The 11,372-nt window shown below is 39.5% G+C and overlaps 3 pseudogenes across 3 annotated transcripts; all 3 read left to right on the plus strand.

Moving 5' to 3' along the window:
* The first annotated feature begins 6,803 nt into the window (after positions 1-6,803).
* LOC308655516 (gem-associated protein 5-like) lies at positions 6,804-8,826 on the plus strand (annotated as a pseudogene). Its single transcript has 2 exons — positions 6,804-8,310; positions 8,785-8,826. The product of its transcript is annotated as a gem-associated protein 5-like (transcript).
* Positions 8,827-9,078: 252 nt separating this feature from the next.
* Positions 9,079-10,040, plus strand: LOC308655518 (gem-associated protein 5-like; annotated as a pseudogene). The gene has a single exon. The product of its transcript is annotated as a gem-associated protein 5-like (transcript).
* Positions 10,041-10,126: 86 nt separating this feature from the next.
* Positions 10,127-11,046, plus strand: LOC308655519 (gem-associated protein 5-like; annotated as a pseudogene). The gene is made up of 2 exons: positions 10,127-10,132; positions 10,230-11,046. The product of its transcript is annotated as a gem-associated protein 5-like (transcript).
* Positions 11,047-11,372: the final 326 nt, after the last annotated feature.

An 11,372-nucleotide genomic window follows, 5' to 3' on the forward strand; every position in this document is an offset into this window, starting at 1 on the left:
CAATTGAGAATACTATCAGCAGAGTAGATCACTTAGAAGATAGAACATCAGACAATGAAGACAAAGTATTTCAACTTGAAAAGAACATAGACAGCTCAGCAAGACTGCTAAGAAACCATGAGCAGAACATCCAAGAAATATGGGATAACATTAAAAGACCAAACTTAAGAGTCATTGGGATACAGGAGGGCACAGAGCTCCAAACCAAAGGAATAAACAATCTATTCAATGAAATAATACGAGAAAACTTCCCAGACTTGAAGAATGAGACAGAATCCCAAATCCTAGAAGCCTACAGGACGCTGAATGGGCAAAATCATAAGAGATCCACACCTAGACACATTATAATGAAGATGCCCAACATACAGAATAAAGAGAGAATTTTAAAAGCTACAAGAGAAAGGAATCAGATTACATTTAGGGGTAAACCAATCAGGATAACAGCTGATCTTTCAACACAGACTCTGAAAGCTAGAAGATCCTGGAATAACATATTTCAAACACTGAAAGAAAATGGGTTCCAACCAAGAATCGTGTATCCGGTGAAATTAAGCTTCAGGATGGAAAATGAAATTAAAACCTTCCACGATAAACAAAAGTTAAAAGAATTTGCAGCTAGAAAACTATCTCTTCAAAAAATCCTTGGCAAAACATTACAGGAAGAGGAAATGGAAAATAACAATGAAAACCAACAGTGGGAGGTAGGACAGTAAAGGGGGGAAAGTAATCAAAGAGGAAAACAAATCAGGTTTAGTAACATTAATAAACAAATATGGCTGGAAGAACAAACCATATCTCAATAATAACCCTAAATGTTAATGGCTTAAACTCACCAATTAAGAGACACAGGCTAGTTGAATGGATCACAAAACAAGACCCAACAATATGCTGCCTACAGGAGACACATTTGATAGGAAAAGATATACATAGACTGAAGGTGAAAGGTTGGGAAAAATCATACCACTCATATGGAATGCGGAAAGAAGCAGGAGTGTCCATACTCATATCTAATAAAATAGATTTCAAGCCAAAGTTAATCAAAAGGGATAAAGAGGGACACTACATACTGCTCAAGGGAACCATACACCAACAAGACATAACAATCATAAATATATATGCCCCAAATAATGGCGCAGCTATGTTCATCAAGCAAACTCTTCTCAAGTTCAAGAGTCTAATAGACCACCATACAATAATCATGGGAGACTTCAACACACCTCTCTCACCACTGGACAGATCTTCCAAACAAAAGTTAAATAAGGAAACTATAGAACTCAATAACACAATTAATAACCTAGACTTAATTGACATATATAGAATATACCACCCAACATCAAGCAGTTACACTTTTTTCTCAGCAGCACATGGATCCTTCTCAAAAATAGATCATACATTATGTCACAGGGCAACTCTTAGACAATATAAAGGAGTAGAGATAATACCATGCATCTTATCTGATCATAATGGAATGAAACTGAAAATCAACGATAAAAGAAGGAAGGAAAAATCATGCATCACGTGGAGAATGAACAATAGGTTACTGAATGATGAATGGGTTTTAGAAGACATCAAGGAGGAAATTAAAAACTTCTTAGAGTTAAATGAAAACACAGACACAACATATCAGAATCTATGGGACACATTGAAAGCAGTTCTAAGAGGAAAATTCATTGCTTGGAGTTCATTCCTTAAAAAAAGAAAAAACCAACAAATAAATGATCTCATACTTCATCTCAAAATCCTAGAAAAAGAAGAGCAAAACAACAGCAAAAAAAGTAGAAGGCAAGAAATAATTAAAATCAGAGCTGAAATTAATGAAATCGAAACAAAAGAAACAATTGAAAAAATTGACAAAACTAAAAGTTGGTTCTTTGAAAAAATAAATAAAATCAACAGACCCTTAGCCATGCTAATGAAGAGAAGAAGAGAGAGAACTCAAATTACTAGCATACGGGATGAAAAAGGCAATATCACAACAGGCACTTCAGAAATACAGAAGATAATCAGAAATTATTATGAATACTTATACTCCAATAAAATAGAAGATAGTGAAGGCATAGATAAATTTCTTAAGTCATATGATCTGCCCAGATTGAGTCAGGAGGATATAGACAACCTAAACAGACCAATAACAATAGAGGAAATAGAAGAAACCATCAAAAGACTACCAACTAAGAAAAGCCCAGGACCGGACGGGTATACAGCAGAGTTTTACAAAACCTTTAAAGAGGAACTAACACCAATACTTTTCAAGCTATTTCAGGATATAGAAAAAGAGGGAGAACTTCCAAATACATTCTACAAGGCCAACATCACCCTGATACCAAAACCAGACAAAGACACTTCAAAGAAAGAAAACTACAGACCAATATCTCTAACGAACCTAGATGCAAAAATCCTCAATAAAATTCTGGCGAATCGGATTCAAAAACATAGCAAAAATATTGTGCACCATGATCAAGTAGGATTCATCCCTGGGATGCAAGGCTGGTTCAATATACAGAAATCAATAAATGTTATTCACCACATCAATAGACTTAAAAATAAGAACCATATGATCATCTCGATAGATGCAGAGAAAGCATTTGACAAAGTACAGCATCCCTTTTTGTTCAAAACTCTAGAAAAATTAGGGATAACAGGATCATAGCTCAACATTGTAAAAGCAATCTATGATAAGCCACAGGCCAGCATCATTCTGAATGGAGAAAAATTGAAGGCATTCCCTCTAAAATCTGGAACAAGACAGGGATGCCCTCTCTTACCACTTCTGTTCAACATAGTCCTCGAAACACTGGCCAGAGCAATTAGACAGACGAAAGAAATTAAAGGCATAAAAATAGGAAAAGAAGAACTTAAATTATCACTATTTGCAGATGACATGATTTTATACCTAGCAGACCCAAAAGGGTCTACAAAGAAACTATTAGAGCTAATAAATGAATTCAGCAAAGTGGCAGGATATAAAATCAACACGCATAAATCAAATGCATTCCTGTATATCAGCGACAAATCCTCTGAAACGGAAATGAGGACAACTACTCCATTCACAATATCCCCCCCAAAAATAAAATACTTGGGAATCAACCTAACAAAAGAGGTGAAAGACTTATACAATGAAAACTACAGAACCCTAAAGAGAGATATAGAAAAAGACCTTAGAAGATGGAAAAATATACCCTGTTCATGGGTAGGCAGAACTAACATCATCAAAATGGCGATATTACCAAAAGTTCTCTATAAGTTCAATGCTATGCCAATCAAAATACCAACAGCATTTCTTGTAGAAATAGATAAAACAATCATGAAATTAATATGGAATAATAAAAGACCCAGAATAGCAAAAACAATGCTGAGCAGGAAGTGTGAATCAGGCGGTATAGCGATACCAGACTTCAAACTATACTACAGAGCAATAGTAACAAAAACAGCATGGTACTGGTACCAAAACAGGCGGGTGGACCAATGGTACAGAATAGAGGACACAGTAACTAATCCACAAAACTACAACTATCTTATATTTGATAAAGGGGCTAAAAGCATGCAATGGAGGAAAGATAGCATCTTCAACAAATGGTGCTGGGAAAATTGGAAATCCATTTGCATCAAAATGAAACTGAATCCCTTTCTCTCGCCATGCACAAAAGTTAACTCAAAATGGATCAAGGAGCTTGATATTAAATCAGAGACATGGCGTCTGATAGAAGAAAAAGTTGGCTATGATCTACATACTGTGGGGTCAGGCTCCAAATTTCTCAATAGGACACCCATAGCGCAAGAGTTAACAACTAGAATCAACAAATGGGACTTAATTAAACTAAAAAGTTTTTTCTCAGCAAAAGAAACAATAAGAGAGGTAAACAGGGAGCCTACATCCTGGGAACAAATCTTTACTCCACACACTTCAGATAGAGCCCTAATATCCAGAGTATACAAAGAACTCAAAAAATTAGACAATAAGATAACAAATAACCCAATCAACAAATGGGCCAAGGACCTGAACAGACACTTCTCAGAGGAGGACATACAGTCAATCAATAAGTACATGAAAAAATGCTCACCATCGCTAGCAGACAGAGAAATGCAAATCAAAACCACCCTAAGATACCATCTCACTCCAGTAAGATTGGCAGCCATTATGAAGTCCAACAACAACAAGTGCTGGAGAGGATGCGGGGAAAAGGGTACACTTGTTCATTGTTGGTGGGACTGCAAATTGGTGCAGCCAATTTGGAAAGCAGTATGGAGATTTCTTGGAAAGCTGGGAATGGAACCACCATTTGACCCAGCTATTCCCCTTCTCGGTCTATTCCCTAAAGACCTAATAAGAGCATGCTACAGGGACACTGCTACATTGATGTTCATAGCAGCACAATTCATGATAGCAAGATTGTGGAACCAACCTAGATGCCCTTCAATAGATGAAAGGATAAAAAAGTGGCATTTATACACAATGGAGTATTACTCTGCATTAAAAAATGACAAAATCATAGAATTTGGAGGGAAATGGATGGCATTAGAGCAGATTATGCTAAGTGAAGCTAGCCAATCCTTAAAAAGCAAATGCCAAATGACTTCTTTGATATAAGGGGAGTAACCAAGGACAGGGTAGGGACGAAGAGCTGGAGAAGAAGATCAACATTAAACAGGGATGAGAGGTGGGAGGGAAAGGGAGAGAGAAGGGAAATTGCATGGAAATGGAAGATGATCCTCAGGGTTATACAAAATTACATATAAGAGGAAATGAGGGGTAAGAGAAGAATAATACAAGTGGAAGAAATGATTTACAGTAGAGGGGGTAGAGAGAGAAGAGGGGAGGGGAGGGGAGGGGAGGGGAGGGGAGGGGAGGGGAGGGGGGATAGTAGAGAATAGGATAGACAGCAGAATACATCAGACACTAGAATGGCAATATGTAAATCAATGGAAGTGTAACTGATGTGATACAGCAATCTGTATACGGGGTAAAAATGGGAATTCATAACCCACTTGAATCAAACTGTGAAATATGATATATTAAGAACTATGTAATGTTTTGAACGACCAACAATAAAAAAAAAAGAAAAAAAAAGAAATTCATGTTGTTTTTTTTTTTTTTAATGCCTGCCTGCTTTTAGGGGATGGAGTTGTGACTCAGTGGTAGAGCGCTCGCCTAGCATGTTCAAGGCCCTGGGTTCCATCCTCAGTACCACATAAAAATAAAATAAAGGTATTGTGTCCAAGTACAACTAAAACAAAATATTTTAAAAAAATGCCTGGGTTTACGTAGAACTAAAGTATTATATGTTTATTAAGAATCCTTTGTTTCTAAAACACAACTGCTTTATATTTCCATCTGTGTTAATTTTTAACATTTCCCTTTAAAGTAATAAAAATTACTTCTTTCCAAACGGTCATTTCAGACTTTTCACTTTCAGACCAGACTTGTTCACATTTTGCCAAATATGCTGTATTCTTACTTGATTTTGTTGTTTGATATGTTCCTACAAATTGATGTCTCCTAAGATAAAAGTTTGTGATAAGCAATAGTCTGGATCCAAATGGGTTAATGAGTTCTACCCGTGAATACTAAAAGGGGGCTTTGTGAAGGAAGAAAGTCCCTCAACAAATGGCTAACTGAAAATAAATATCCCCACTGTCAAACACCAGCTGGGCCCAAAGCTTTCTGTTTATGTTAGAGAGACCTCTGTCTTATAAATGTGTCCTTCAGCCTCACAGACGAAGCATGAATATTTCAGCAAAGAAATTTCAGAAAACCTTTGCTAGCCTTTACAGAAAATAAAATGCAAAGATTGAGACAGAAGGAATAATAAAAAAAAAAACCTCTTGATCTCTTCTCTTTTTTTGAGTCTCTATTTCACTTATTTCTGCTCCCATCTTTACTATTTTCATACTTTTGCTAATTTTGGACTTATTATTCTTTGTCTAGTTCCTTTATGCATAATGTTAGGTCCTTTACTTGAGTTCGTTTCTTTCTTTCTTTCTTTCTTTCTTTCTTTCTTTCTTTCTTTCTTTCTTTCTTTCTTTCTTTCTTTCTTGTTTGTTTTTAATCTCTCTTAGAATTGCTTTTGCCATATCCCACAAGTTTTGGTCTATTCTGTTTCAATTTTTATTCATCTTAAGACACACACTCCCCACACTTATTATATATATCTATGTATCTATATATTTACCTTTTATTATAGTTTTAATATGAGGTGTCCTCATAGTGCAGGAGTATTCAGAGGTAAAATGATTAGTTTATGAGAACTGTAATCTAATTAGTTCATCCTAGTTTGAATGGACTGATGGGGTGCTAACTGTAGGCGGGTGGGCATGACTGGAGGAGGTAGGTCCCTGGGGGTGGGCCCTGGAAGAGTTGTTATTCCTAGGGCTCCTTCTGACCTCACCATGAACTGAGCTATTTTCCTCTGCTATGTCCTTCTCTCATGATGAGCTGCTACACCCTGGGCCCAGAGCAATAGAGTTGGCAATCTCTATAAACAGAACTGTGAATCTGTGGACACCCAAATAAACCTTTCCTCTTCTAACTTGTTCTTGTCAGGTATTTTGGTCACAGTAATGCAAAAGCTAATTAAAACACCTTTTGATTTTTTTAAACCATTGGTTGTTTAGCATTGTGGTATTGAAATTCCATATATTTTTGAATTTTCCAGTTTTTCTCCAGTTATTGATTTCCAGTTTCATACTGTTGTGGTCATAAAAGGTATTTGATATAATTTCAGTCCTCTTAAATGTGTTAAAACTGGCATTGTAGTCTAACATATGTTTTATCTTGGGGAATACGCCAGGTATATTTGAAAATAATGTATTTGGGAGCTCCCAATGATCCATCCTTGTGGCTGCTTCCTTCAGCCTTGCTGCCGTTGATTCTGGGGCAGAAACTGTGGACACTGCCTCCCTCCCTTAACTGGTAGGCACCCACTGCAGTGATGCAGTGCTGGGGGCCTCTTTGCTTTCATGGCCTGGACCTCCATCTTCCTTGGGCACATGGGCTCAGGAGCAGGCATGATCCTGGGGACTCCCATGTTTAGAATCATAGGAGAGTTGGTGGGACACACTGAAAGAGTCTTTGGCTTCACATTTTCTCATCATCTTGGTCAATACAACCTCTGTGCCACCAGCTCCAATGATGGGACCGTGAAAATCTTGGATTTTCATGCACTACATCAGTATACCAAATTAACATTGCATTGGTCTCCTTGAGTAAAGGATTTAATAGTATCCTGGGATGAAAAAGGAGTAGTTTTCTGTTATTGGTTTAACAGAAATGACAGCCAGCACCTCTTTGTAGAACCAAGGGCAATTTTCTGTCATACTTGTTCATGTCATCATGAAGCTTTAATCGCTATCTGCTACAAGGATGGCGTAGTGGTTATAATTTACATTCATAAGAAAGGAGAAGTTATTCACAGGTTTGGAGTCCACCTCAAGGCCACATTCTGCAACTTCTCTCAAGACAGAGGAGTGATGATTTTGAAACTTCCCTTTCTGAAGAGAAGAGGACAAGGTATAGATCCAACTGTCAAAGAATGCCTGTGGTTGACACTTTGCTGGCCTAGGGATCAGCCAATGCACCTGGTGACAAGTTGGTATTAAGGTGAACTGCTGCTGTGGGATCTCACTTAGTCTTGGAGACAGAAATATATCCTCTTTCTCACTTCATCAGAAGGACAGGCTCATTCTAGAATTTCATTTAATTTATGTCTCTTGCAAACTGAGGATGACAAACAGCTGCTTCTTTCCACATCAGTGGATACAAATGTAAAATGTCGGGACCTGGCCACCCTGGAGTGATGCTGGACCCTGCCTTCCCTTGGTGGTTTTGCCTACAGCCTGGCTTTCTCTCCTTTGGATGTGGGCTGTTTGGCCATAGGCATTGGGCATGGCATGATCCATGTATGGAATACACTCTCCATAAAGAATAACTGTGATGTGAAAAACTTTTGGCAGGGTCAAGTCCAACGTTACAGTGCTGTGCTGGCACTCAAACAAGGAAAGTTACTTAGCTTTTGGAACTGATGACAGAAAAGTGACATTTGCTCTAACAAACATCCACAAATTTATAGCACATATCATAAGAAGACTGCATACACATTAGCTTGGGGACAACAAGCACCCCCAGTGTTACTCAGAGGAGAAGGGGACAGACCTTCCCTCAATTTATACACCTATGGAGGGGAAGGGATTGTCCTATAGCATAAGCCCTGAAAGCTGAGTGGAGGAGCCTTTGACATCAATAAACCCATCAGGGAATCAATTCTATCAAAATACGGATTGCTGTATACACATAAATCAGCTGGAAAGCAGATGGCAAAATCATGGCTCTTGGCAATGAAGATGGAAGACTGCTTTTTTTGTGTGTGTGGTGCTGGGGATTGAACCCAGGGCCTTGTGCATGCAAGGCAAGTACTCTAGCAACTGAACTATATCCCTATCCCTTGACAGTGAAGATGGATTAATAGAAATATTTCAGGTTCCCAACCTGAGACTGATCTGGACCATCCAACATAGTCACAAGCTTGTGAATACCATTTCCTAGCATCATGATCATGGCAGCCAGGTGTAGCCAAGCTCTTTGATAGTCTCTGTCTCCAACAATGTGGTCATTTTATGTGAACAATCTGAAAACTGTCCTAGAGAGCAATCTTGAGTCTCTGGTGACCATTATAGAGCCTACTAGGCCCTCTCAGGACATACAGCTAAGATTACTAGTCTGGCATGGAGCCTACATCATGATGGAAGGCTAGTGTCTGCTTTCTGTGATGGTATGGGATATCATACCAGGTATGGGATATTCTCCAGGAAAAGCCTCTTTGTGTGGCATAGTCCTTATTGGATCCAGATTGCATCTGCTCATGGGGAGGTGACTTCTGTGTGTACAAATGGCTGACTTCCATGCAAGCTCATTCTTGGCCTCTTCATGACCAAAAAAGTATTGAATTAGAGAAAAAATGGCTCTCTCAACCGAAGCCAAAGTCCAAAAAGAAGAAAAAGCCCACCTTGTGAGTGCCTGTAAAGCAAGAGTCACTTGACAGGAGCTAAGAAAGGAGCACAAAGGAGAACTCAGGACCTGTTAGAATGGCCTGTCAGACCAAGAAGGGGAAAAGGAAGCACAGGAGCCAGAGTCACCTTTTGGCCTCGCTTCAATGGTTTCTAAAGAACCAGTTATTAGTACTCCAGTTTCCTCATGCTTTGAAAAGTCAAAAGTCACGGTTAATGACAAAAATCTCTTTCCTGAAAAAGGAGCCACCTAAAAGAAGCCAGAAGCCTTAATCAAAAAGAGAAAAACTTGTTCCATGCTTCCTCTGAGTTCAAGCCTAGGCTACAGGTCTAAAGAGGAGATTTATCAGGACTATTTGGTACTAGCAACTGCAAAGCACTGCAAAGAGCTAAATGAGGATGTGTCTGCAGATCTTGAGGAAAGATTTCACCTGGGGCTTTCCACAGGCAGGGCTGCCTTGTATAGAATGATTGAAACTGAAGGAAAATGTCACTTGAAAAATGGCCATGCAGAGTTATTTCACCAGTTCATGCTTTGGAAAGGAGATCTAAAGGATATTTTCCAAACAGTATCAGAAAGAGGGGAGCTGAAAAACAATCTGTGGCTATGGCACCAGCAGCTCGCTACCATGTATGCTATGGGCTGTAGAAGCCTTTGCCAAACAGTTGTGTTTCCAAGATCAGTATCAAGGCTGCCTCTCATCTACTTTCTATTCACAAAGTGTATGAAGCTGTGGAGCTACTCAGGTCAAACCATTTTTACAGGGAAGCTATTGCAGCTGCCAATGCCTGGTTACACCCTGAGGATCTGATCCTGAAGGACCAGTGTCTCACCTGGAGATCCATCTAGAAAGAGATGGCCATTATGCCATAGCAGCCAAATGCTATTTAGGAGCTACTCCCCCTTATGATGCCACCAAAGTTTGGCCAAAAAGGGAGATGCAGCATCACTTAGGATGGCTGCAGAGCTGTGTGCAATTGTAGGAGAAATGGGTTGTCTGCTTTTCTGGCTTTCAGATATACTCAAGAGCTGCTTCTAGCCAGGAATTGGGTGGGAACCCAGGAAGACTTGCAGCTGCCTGAAAGCCTACAGAGTCAGAGACTGGTGTTGTCTGCTTGAGCTACTATGAAGGCATCTGGACAAAAAGCAGTTTCTAGAAGGCAGAAGCTCCTCATTTTACCACTTTTGGGCCACAGGCATACAAGCATTGCTTTAGCTTGTGATTCAGAGCTACAACTCTGGGAAGTTCACCATCATGCAAGACATCTACTCGGCCTTTCTCCCTGATGGCTGTGACTACCTAAGAGACAAACTGGGTGGCCATAAATCCCCAGCCATATCAGCTTTCAAAAGTTTGGAGACCTTTTGTATTTATGAGTGTCAGTATGAAATCCGGTGTTTTCTCTCTCCAGGCCTTGCCCTGAGTCCAGTGACTGGGTAAGGGCTGGTCATAGGAGGATACTCTCTATTGAGCAGGTGGACAGTTCCAGGGCTGAAAAGACTGACCCTGAAGCTGCTTCTCACCCAAAGCCCAAGCAGACCTGCAGGACTACAATTGAGACTCACAGAAGAAAGTAAGCAAATGCTGAGTGCTTGTAAGGAGCTCTTTTCAGAAAAGCTTGCCAGTTTCCAGAACTCATGAAAAACTATTGCTGAAGTCCAAGAGACTTTGGCTGAAATGACCCATCAACACCAGAAGAGTCAGCTCTGCACATCCAATGGTCCTGATAAGAATTAACCTGAACAGAAAGAGGACCTTGCTAGTCCTCAGAGCCCATGTAAAGAATAAAAAAAATGAGAGAGTCTCTTTGCCTGAATGAACCAAAAGCCTTACAGAGACAAATGAAAGAATGGCTAAATTTCCTGAGAGTATTTAAGATCTGGCCCTTGCCAAATGTGCAGGAGTACTGCCTCATCCTGCTTCATATCAAGTCCCAGTGTCCTGCTGTGTGATCCAAGAAATGCTGCAACAGGCCCAAGAGCTCCTTCAGAAATACAGCAACACTAAAGCATACAAAAGACACTGCCAGACCTTCTGCACATGAACTTTCAGGGACCTTGAAGAAACATGCCACAGAATTATTGACATTTTTTATCTCTGCAGTTACACCTTGCCAGGCATTCACTCTGATCCCTAGATGTGTTTACAGTAATCCAAACTAAAACAGTAAAGGTTAAGCTTGAATAAACTGTCTACACTTAGACACAGTGGAATTGACTTGGGGCTCAAGATCATGAAAAGCCAGCAGTAGTTGTTCAGAACAAATACCTGCGGAGTAATTGTGTCATCTCTAAAGGCTTATGCAAGTTTCACCCAAAGATGAGAAACTTTTGTAATCACCCAAAGCGTTATGTTCTTGAACACAAGCTA

The sequence above is a fragment of the Spermophilus citellus genome (genome assembly GCF_964194105.1).
Source record: "Spermophilus citellus genome assembly, chromosome: 9".
Lineage (NCBI taxonomy): Eukaryota > Metazoa > Chordata > Mammalia > Rodentia > Sciuridae > Spermophilus > Spermophilus citellus.